This window comes from Marmota flaviventris, chromosome X (assembly GCF_047511675.1).
Source record: "Marmota flaviventris isolate mMarFla1 chromosome X, mMarFla1.hap1, whole genome shotgun sequence".
NCBI lineage: Eukaryota > Metazoa > Chordata > Mammalia > Rodentia > Sciuridae > Marmota > Marmota flaviventris.
In genome coordinates, this window is record NC_092518.1 from 72,797,661 (window position 1) to 72,808,262 (window position 10,602).

The 10,602-nt window shown below is 37.7% G+C and overlaps 1 pseudogene; it reads left to right on the plus strand.

Annotated features, from left to right (window-relative positions):
* The first annotated feature begins 952 nt into the window (after nt 1-952).
* LOC114091260 (protein N-terminal asparagine amidohydrolase-like) lies at nt 953-9,257 on the plus strand (annotated as a pseudogene).
* Nucleotides 9,258-10,602: the final 1,345 nt, after the last annotated feature.

Sequence of the window (10,602 nt, forward strand, 5' to 3'; positions counted from 1 at the left end):
ATATTTAACAAGTTTAATTTTTTTTTCTTGACAGTACTTATTCCTAGAAAAATACCCAAACTGAGAATGGGTGAATAAATTGGCTTAAACTTTAAGTAACCACCTTAGGAAGAAAAACAAAGTAGGAAATATTTTCACTGAAAAGAGTTTCCACTTCAAATATCTATGATAATAAAATTAGAAATATTGATAAAACATGGTAATTAAAATTACAGAACTAAATCTGCCCCCTCCCCTAAGAAAGGATATAAGGACTAAGAATGGAACTAACAGGCAATGGATGAGTTACCATCACAAGCGGTTTGCTTTCCAGGGCTTTTTCTTGTCAGATCGTCAACAATAGGTATTTCTACTGCTAATAAAGTTTCTATTCTATTTAAAAGTTGTTTTTGTATAAAGAAAATACAATATTTTGATAAAGCCCACTGAAGAGAGAATGGTAGTGTTCTGAGCAGTCATGCCTATAAATGAAGATACAAACACCCTACATGAAATAGTGTTAGGGTTTGGATCTTAAATGACCCCAAAGGCCTATATGCTACAGGTTTGGTCATCATCCTTTGGCACTGTTGAAAGATAGAATCTTTAGGAAGTGGGGCCTAGTGGAAGCATGTTTGGTCATTGATGTTGTGCCCTTGAGAGGCATATTGTGAATCTCCTGTTTCTCTGTTTGCCTCCTGGCTACCAAGAAGTAAGAAGATTTGCTCCAAGGTAAGATCCCTGTCATAATGTTTGGCCTTGCCCCAAGCCCAAAAACATTAGAGCTAATCTACCATGGACTGAAACTATGGAAACCATGAGCCAAAATAAATCTTTATTCCTTGTAAGTTGATTATCTCAGATATTTTTGTCATAGTGATGCAAAGGTGAGTAACACAATATCAGTCTAATCCAGTATTATATTGAAAGAATAACCTGAAAGGATGAATCAGGATACACTTAGGAATACAAGATGGCTCATGTAGAGGAAAATAAAAATATGATCACTTTAATTGCATCAAAAGAAAAAGAAAATCTTGGGTTAATTTCAGTAGATGTTTCAGATCCCTTTGCTAACATATGATGAGTTGAATAATGTTCTTTTAAAGTCTGAATTAAGGATGAATGACCACCTTCATCAGAGCTATTTATAATTATTATCAAATTTTAGAAAAATGTTATAAAAATATTTGGAAAACTAGTTGTTACATAAGACAACCAAGAAAACCTACCACAAAATTAACTGTAAGAACGCCTCCAGGGTGATGCCCATGATTGGTTTGTATATCTGCAGCAAAACTTTTGGAAACCAAGTGGTCTTTTCAGAGCCATGAACATTTTTCAAGAAAGAGCTGTTGACATGTTTGGAAAACAAATAGTATTTCTCCAAGTCATTTGATTTCTATATTGCTAACAGTTGCTACTTATAATGCCATGTTTGTCAATATTCCATACAAGACTGTTACCAAATTTATTACAGCATAATTGTCTCCTACATTTTGTATTATGTTGAAGGCATTTTAACATACTGAATCCATTGGAATGGTTTTAGTGTATTTTGACCATTTTATATTTATAAATTAAGAAAGCAAATAGAGGCCGGGTAAGAGGCAATGGCCTAAAGGGCAGGGACACCAGCAGCACCTGGGTTGGTGAGGCAGCCATCTCCTTTATGCCTGCTGCTGGTAGATGGGATGTGAGTGAGCCTGCAGCAGTCCACCAGGGAGCCAACCTGCCTCTGGAGGCTCCATCTCCATTCTGGATTCTAATGATGCCACCCACTGGTCCTGAGGCATACAGGTAGGTAATGGGGCTACTTGCCTGACACATTGTGATGGAACTGACACCAAAGCCTCCCCTTGATCAAGAACTCCAGAAAAGCCTTTTCCAACCACACTCAAAGGCTCAAGTGGAAGGCTGAAAGTACACTTCATGGGAGGCTTCAGTGATGACAGGCAGTTGTCACAAAAATTTACCAACTTCTTAATGAATTTGACAAACAAGATGACCTAGTTACATTATATGTGACAAAATTAAATGACCAGGGACAGCAGTAGAGCATTGGCTCCACCATGGAATGCTGCCCGAGCACTCTCCCGTGCCGGGTTTCATTCGTGATTAAAACACTCAGGGGTCACTCCAGGGGGACTGGGCTAACTGGGCTGCACAAAATAACCACACAAGAGACAGAAATACCATTTTCTTTGGGGTTGCTGTGAGGGTTCCTCTGACCTTAAGGGGAGGGAGAGAGGGGGAGAGAGGGAGAGGAAGGGAGAGGGAGAGGGAGAGAGGGAGAGAGGGAGAGAGGGAGAGAGGGAGAGAGGGAGAGAGAGGGAGAGAGGGAGAGAGAGAGAGAGAGAGAGAGAGAGAGCGAGCCCATGCTGACCACTTTTATTGAGGAGAAGCTATTCAAATGAGGCAAGGGGTCAGGTTTCAGGGGGCTGAGTCTAGCTTCATGATGTCAGGTAGGCCACATCCAAGGGCACAGTAAGATAAGGTGTTTCCATGGAACATTCTATCCTAAACAGGGCAAGGGGTAATATTACAAAGAAACAGGTGAGCATAACTCCACCCATGGGGCTGTAGTGATAAACTGATGTGACTCCATTTTTGAGAAACCAGCCACTACCTCAGAGCAAAGCCTGTACAAGGAAGGGAGAGTGACCCTTGTCCTTGGAAAAGCCCACAGAGCACTCCTAGGCACATACCCACCCTTCTGAGTTGTTTGTCTACAAATATCAGGAGAGATCTGCTGCACCAGGTGTCCCTGACTCAGTCAGGCTAGGTGAGGACCCATAGCAAACCCCTAGAAACCACCAATCAGCACGAGACAGGGAAAATACCTGGGATACCAGATGACCCCCCAGTAGTTTATGGTGGTTGATAACATGTTGGGAAACCATGTAGTTTAGCATGTACCTCCCTCGTGGCCTAAACCAATCAGTTCAACGGAATCCCCCTCTTGTACTAACCAATCACCCCTACCCAACTTGCTCCCACCAGTGAATGTGCTAATCATGTTTCAGATTTGTTTGGTGATTTTCCCGTGGTATGAAATGATTTGATGTGTGATGTTGTGATGCATAGAGTATCCCCCCAAACCTATAAAATCTCACTGAACAAAGGACCAGGATTCACTCCTTGGGACCACTGCGTCAGAAAGTGTTGTGAGTCCAGGCTTGAGCTTGCAATAAAGACTCTTGTGTGATTGCATCGGATTAGGCTCCTAGAGGTCTATTGGGGTCCCACGAATCTGGCATTACAGTAGGAAGACACAGCCATGCAGGAGACACTTACCCTAGAACCCAAGAAAGGCAGGGCATCTAGCAGCATCTGCTACCTGAAGCCTCAATCACCCAGCCGGGGAGTGTGACTCAGTCACGTGCAAGGTTGGTCTCCCAGATATTCCCCCTTTCTTAATATGTAAAAAAAGTAACTGGGAAATTATCTTTCAGTCACTGGATTCTTGGTCCGAGGTTATCATGATCTGCTATTGAAACACAAAAGGAATTAGTAGAAAACATATCATTTTTATAACACAATTAAATTGGAAGATCCAGGTTATTATTATTACTTCACCAAACACTCATCAGAAGATTCTTAATCTTTCCCCAATTTTATTGGGAGGCATTGCATTTGGCCATAGTAACAGACATTCTCATTGGCATGGCATTTAAGCCTTTCCATAAACCATAGAGCAAAGGACTCATTCATGTTATTTATTACATCATCTTTTAGAGCATTATAATCTAGTTCTCATCCTTCCATCAGAACTTATCTGACCATGAAGGATCTTGGAAGTAATCTAAGTCAAACATTAAGAAAATCCATACATTGTAAGTTTTAAGACATAGCCACAAAGGCTGCAATTGAATAAACAAGGAATAATATTTAAAGTAGTCACTTCAGGGATTATGAGACCAGCAGTTTGCCTTGATAGGTCTGGTTAATTGACATACACCTGTTTTAAAGCCTGAATATTAACTTCAGCATATTATAGCTCTGAAATATTAGCTGGCAATAACTAATAATACAATAAGTTGTATTCTTACAGGCTACAGGATATTTATCATCTTTTTTTCTTAATTCTCACATTTAAGGAGTTAATTAGGTATGTCAGTAATGTAAATACTCTTAGAAAAATCTATTTTAATAATATTTCCAACAATTGTCCAGATATAGTCTTAATCACTAAAGACCAACATAATTGGCTGGTTTAAGTTTCTCATATGCTGTCTTTTTCTCAAAAGATACTTGCAGACAGCCAGTTTACCATAGACTTAACGTATAGGTATAACTGACCATTACAGTCAGTACAATTAATCTAGTTTTACGTGTGGACTTTCCAGTCCACACTGAAAGACACATTAAAGGTGGATCTGGGAAATGGCTCCATACAAGTCTTTTCATAATCTTTACTTACCTGTCAAGCTCGTGAAGTTGCATGGTTGTAAACTCTGTAGCTGGAAATTTACCTTCCTGAGCCAGGTTTCTCCTTCATTATCATGATGACTGGTTCAAACTCTCCTTTGAAATCTAATTTAATTTACTGAATCATGTTCAGTAACATTAAGGCTCTCAATATTACAATTTAAGAAAAAAATTAAAAATAGTTTATAAGATCTAGTGTGTGTCTCTGGGGTCCTGTATTCCCCCTTTTCTTTATTTAATAAAATTGAGTAAAGGTTTTGCATAAGCCATAATATCATCAGTTTAAGTTATATATAATAGTCCAAGTATTTAAATGATAAGAATAGATTTACCTTTTATTAATTATTATAATTTCCCAATATAGACCAGTTGATCCATCCTAACAATTTAGCAAGAACTCTCAATCTTTTTTGTTTTGTTTTGTTTTGAGAGAAGGTCTCAAAATCTCTCTGTATTTTAGAATATTACCCTTTAAATAGATATCTCTTAATTGTCTTTAAAAAATATGATCAAGGTTATTTCCCAGTGTAGGGAGCAGTATATAAATCTTATCATATTTTTTATAGATAATAGGTCCAGCCAGAGAACTTATATAATATCAACGAATGTTTAAAGTTTATAAACTTTATTGTTCAAAATTAACATACAATTTTAATTTGGAGAAGTTCAGTCTTAATAAAATGTTTTTCCAAAACTTATAATTATCCAACAAACAAAATATGTAAGAATCAACAGTGTCTTTGAATCAATCAAATTAGTCTCTAAGGAGAATTGTCAAAATTGGGATCTAAGTTAGCAGTTTAATATACTTAGTGTTTAATTAAGGAGGTAAAGTTATTTACCAAAATTTTTGTCTTAAATAGTAAGAATCATTAGGCAATAAAGACCATTTTAAGGAAATAAACTTAACATTTTAATATTGACAAAAAATCTTATCTCACATCAGCATAGTAAAATTGGGAAAATAGCCTGAAATATCCTTGAATTAATCAGTTAAAATTTTTATAGTTAGTCCAGTACATATAGATCTTTTTTAAAAACTGTTTTAACTTTTTATATAATCTGTTTAGATAATGAGATAAAGATCTGTTTTTAGGAAAATATTTTTATCATTAAAATCTAGAATATAAATACCCTGTTTTACCCAAAGATGATTTCCTTTTTCTTTTTAGGACCTCCAATGTGTGCTTCCTCTCTGTTGAAGCATCTTTTTCTTTTAGAATTTTTCCTGGTTATACTTTGAAACAATTTCTTAAAGGCTTAGAATCTAAACAAATTATTATACTTTGATAAGAAATCTCAATGAAAATATAAAGTCCTTAGATATTTTTGTAGACAGAATTATATTTGTCTATCATCTTATAAAAGTTTGTACAATAACTTGAGAATTACAAATTACTTGAAGATTTTATTTTTTTCTTAAAAGTAAAGTAGTAAAATACATTTATCTCAAATAACTGTAACTAAAAGGCAGAGTATCAGATAAATGTACGTATAAAACATATAAATTATGGGTTTTCTGTTGAAAAACAATTAGACAAATATATATTAACTAAACAATTAGACATATATGCTAATTATTTTATGGATTAACAACTACAGGTTATCTAAACACCTAGAAAAATATATATTAAGAATAAGGGCATAACTTATAAATGTATTAACTTTATGTAACCAAAATATTTGGATCCATTTCAATTTATTTTTAACTAGGAGTGCACTCTTATATGTGATGTCACTTGATGTAACTGAAATAAGATCCTTATGTATACATATTTATTTTTTGTAATTATAATGTCAGGAATGAGAATAAGGAATTTTTTGTCCATCATAGGAACCTTTTCGGCTTTTGTTCCTGTGGCGAGCAAATGCATCCCCATAACCTCCAAAATTAAAAGTTAAATACAAAGAAGCATGTCTAGTATCTCTCATCAATAGAACATTATTTAGTAACACAATTATAGAGAAAAGTCAGGTTATTTAACTCAAAATTAACTAAAATTTAGGGCTGCAACATAGAAACCTGTGGAATGAGATTTTGCCTGAAAAAGATATCTTTCGTTAGCATTTACAGGTGAGCATTCTTAAAAATGCAAGCTCTGAGTAGCTCTGGCAGCTTCCGCAGGTATGAAACAGGAAATACAGGCTAGCAGCTGGAAAGAGGGACCAGAAGTCCTGTGTGCTGTGGAAGACTCAATGGGAAGCCCGGAAAATGCTGGAGGCGGGACCAGGAAGCCGGCTCCTGAGGACAGGCATCTCGTGGTTACCATGGTGACGCAAACAATATGGAGTCTGTAGCCCATTGTCCACAGCCGATTGCATTTTGTTTGGTTTTTGTCTGCATTCCCCCTGCCTGGCCAAGATCCTATGGCGGGTAGCAGCTTGCCTTGTTTCTGCGACCTGCAGTTGTAGGTTGTAGCTTGTGTTCTCCCTTGTGTAGCACGTGGGTGCTTTAAAAGTGAGTTTTAGAGACAAACGCCAGTGTTACCATTAGATCTTAAGGCAGTCTGCTTTCCGCATTTAGGTCAGGTCAAAAGGTTAAAAGGGTTAAAAGCACTGCTGGCCTCGCATCTAGTTACAGACCTCATAGGGAGCCCTCACCAGGCATGCACTCTGCTCTCAGTCTGAAATTTTTCTGATTCCTTCTAGCAAATTCCTATCAAAATAATTCAGAAATTCTATCTCATAGAATTTAGCATTTTATTCTTAGTTGTAAATCATAGATGTATCATATCCATCCAATATTTTATTTATTCTAAACTTTAAAATTTTTTTTTTGGTACTGGAGATTGAACCCAGGGGCATTTAACCATTGAGTTACATCCCCAGGCCTTTTTATTTTTTATTTTGAGATAGGGTCTCACTAAATTGCTGATGTTGGCCTTGAATTTATAATCTTCCTGCCTCAGCCTCCCAAGTGTCAGGATTTATAGGCGTGTTCGGAGAAAGTACTGTCAGGTCAGAGGTGGTGACTTAGAACAAAGCAGCCCATGTGGGAAAGAAATATCAATCAGGTGCTGGCAGGAACACCTGTCAATCAGCGGGATCTCCTGACTAATGCCTGTCAATCAGCAGAACCCCTTGGCCAATCCTGGAGTTCAGCCAGCTCCCCTGACCAACTCCAGCTGGACAAGGGACTCTAAAAATCCCTTTTCCTGTCCCAAACCCTTCCCTTCCTGCCATGAGCCCCATAAAATCCCAGTCCTGTCAAGCTCCCACATGGTTTCTCCTCAGACCCTTCTCCTGTCCACTCTGTTGGTCTGATATAGTTCCTCCCAGAGTGATATCTCAAATAAAGCCTCCTTGGGCGTTCTTTTTAAATCTGCCTCCTTTGGTCGCTGCCCACCTTGCCTGATCTCACAGGTACCTGTCATCGGTACCTGTCTTGGATTAAGATTTTAAAGAGCTTTTTTCAATATTTTTACAGGTGTTTTTATACCTTCTGTGTGGAGAAATAATAAAAAATAATTCTTTAATGAAAAATTAAAATGAAGTTATTGCTTAAGCACACAGAGATTACATCATATTTTTTGTATTTTAACATTAAGTTCCTCAGTTGCACACCATTTGCAAACAGCCACAATTAAAACAAAAGAATCAAGGGACGTGGTTTTGCCTCTGGAATAGAAATCAACAGATAAAACCTTGTCCTTCTGTTACCAAATGCAATTTAAGAGCTTTCCAGAGAAATAGGAAATGCCACCCAAGATCTGAGAAATGTGAGTGATGAAAATGAGACGTGAGTGCAGACTACTAATGTCACCGCTGTTGACCGGTGACGAGTCCCTGCTTCCCCAGTGTTGAAGAATAACACCAAAGAAGCACGCCGAGGCAAGTTCAGAGTAGAAATTAGAAGTTTATTAAAGGACAGCAGAAAAGACTTCTCCCGGAGGAAGAAGGGGACCCAAGAGGTGGAATCCATGGAAGGGATGTTGTCTCCCCTTTTTATAGTTCTTTCAGTGATGGAATGTAGGTGGGAAGGCCTGAGGGGTGGGACACAGGTGGGCCAAAGAAGTAATCTGGTCAGGAAGGACTTCTGAGTCAGCACCTTTTTGCTGGGGGCTGTTCATTAACATTTCTTTGAGGTGGACTTTGGCCTAGGGCCTTTTCAGGACTTCATTAACATTCCATGAGTTGTCCTGCGTTTCCGGGAATCATTGCCAGCATGGCCTCCATTTTAGATTTCACTCCACATTAGACCCGATTTATCTAACTACACTGACTACCTAACTTTAAATCTGGCTTCACTAATAATGATGTGTTGGTCAGCTAAATTCAGAGGCAGACCAAAGAGAAGCACTGAATTTTACTGTTTCATAAATTTTAGCTCTTTGGAAAAAATTCTTCTTGTTTGACATCAAGTCATATTTATGCAGACATTTGAATAAAGCTTGTCTATCCATGAATATTAAAAAAGAATTAAATGACTGGGAAGAAAATGAAAACCACTTTCCTATAATTTATGGCATTGCTGTCAATGCAGAGATAAACAGATCCACATTTCAAGATAGAGGCCCCAGAAGGAGCTGCCCAAGCTTTAGCTGAGGGCCTTATGATTAGCATTTATGATTCAAAGACAGTGCAAAGTCAGATAGGCCCATATTCTTGGATGCCATTTCAACATGTGGATTTCTGGTTGTGGCAAGATGATAAGCACTTTCTACTTCCCCTTTGGCCAGCCCTCCCACTCCCCTACCCCGCCACTTTGTTCAACATATCAGTTCTACCTTGATGTTTTTAAAGAAATACACCTCTCCAATGAATATGCTGTTTCCTAGAAATAAATCTCTCCTCTACAAGAAAAAAAAAATGGCTTATGGGAAAAGCTCTCTCCTCCAGGATGCTAAATGTATATATAACTAAACAAAGTTACTTTTTGGCATGACAAAGATCATCAGCGGGGTTTGAAAAGAAGAAAAATTTGGAATGTATATCCATTGAGTCTTAAGTCTTCTTCCTTCATTAGTGTTTCTCAAATTACTTTCAAAATAAAATCTTATTTTTTATACAATGAAAACTACAGAACCCTAAAGAGAGAAATAGAAGAAGATCTTAGAAGATGGAAAAATATACCCTGTTCATGGATAGGCAGAACTAACATCATCAAAATGGCGATATTACCAAAAGTTCTCTATACGTTCAATGCAATGCCAATCAAAATCCCAACGGCGTTTCTTGTAGAAATAGAGAAAGCAATCATGAAATTCATATGGAAGAATAAAAGACCTAGAATAGCAAAAGCAATTCTAAGCAGGAAGTGTGATTCAGGAGGTATAGCGATACCAGATTTCAAACTGTACTACAAAGCAATAGTAACAAAAACAGCATGGTACTGGTACCAAAATAGGCAGGTGGACCAATGGTATAGAATAGAGGACACAGAAACCAATCCACAAAATTACAACTATCTTATATTCGATAAAGGGGCTAAAAGCATGCAATGGAGGAAGGATAGCATCTTCAACAAAAGGTGCTGGGAAAACTGGAAATCCATATGCAACAAAATGAAACTGAATCCCTTTCTCTCACCATGCACAAAAGTTAACTCAAAATGGATCAAGGAGCTTGATATCAAATCAGAGACTCTGCGTCAGATAGAAGAAAAAGTTGGTTCCAATCTACATATTGTGGGGTCGGGCTCCAAATTCCTTAATAGGACACCCATAGCACAAGAGTTAAAAACAAGAATCAACAAATGGGACTTACTCAAACTAAAAAGTTTTTTCTCAGCAAGAGAAACAATAAGAGAGGTAAATAGGGAGCCTACATCCTGGGAACAAATCTTTACTCCTCACATTTCAGATAGAGCCCTAATATCCAGAGTATACAAAGAACTCAAAAAATTAAGCAATAAGAAAACAAATAACCTAATCAACAAATGGGCCAAGGACCTGAACAGACACTTCTCAGAGGAGGATATACAATCAATCAACAAGTACATGAAAAAATGCTCACCATCTCTAGCAGTCAGAGAAATGCAAATCAAAACCACCCTAAGATACCATCTCACTCCAGTAAGATTGGCAGCCATTATGAAGTCAAACAACAACAAGTGCTGGCGAGGATGTGGGGAAAAGGGTACACTTGTACATTGCTGGTGGGACTGCAAATTGGTGCGGCCAATTTGGAAAGCAGTGTGGAGATTCCTTGGAAAGCTGGGAATGGAACCACCATTTGACCCAGCTATTGCCT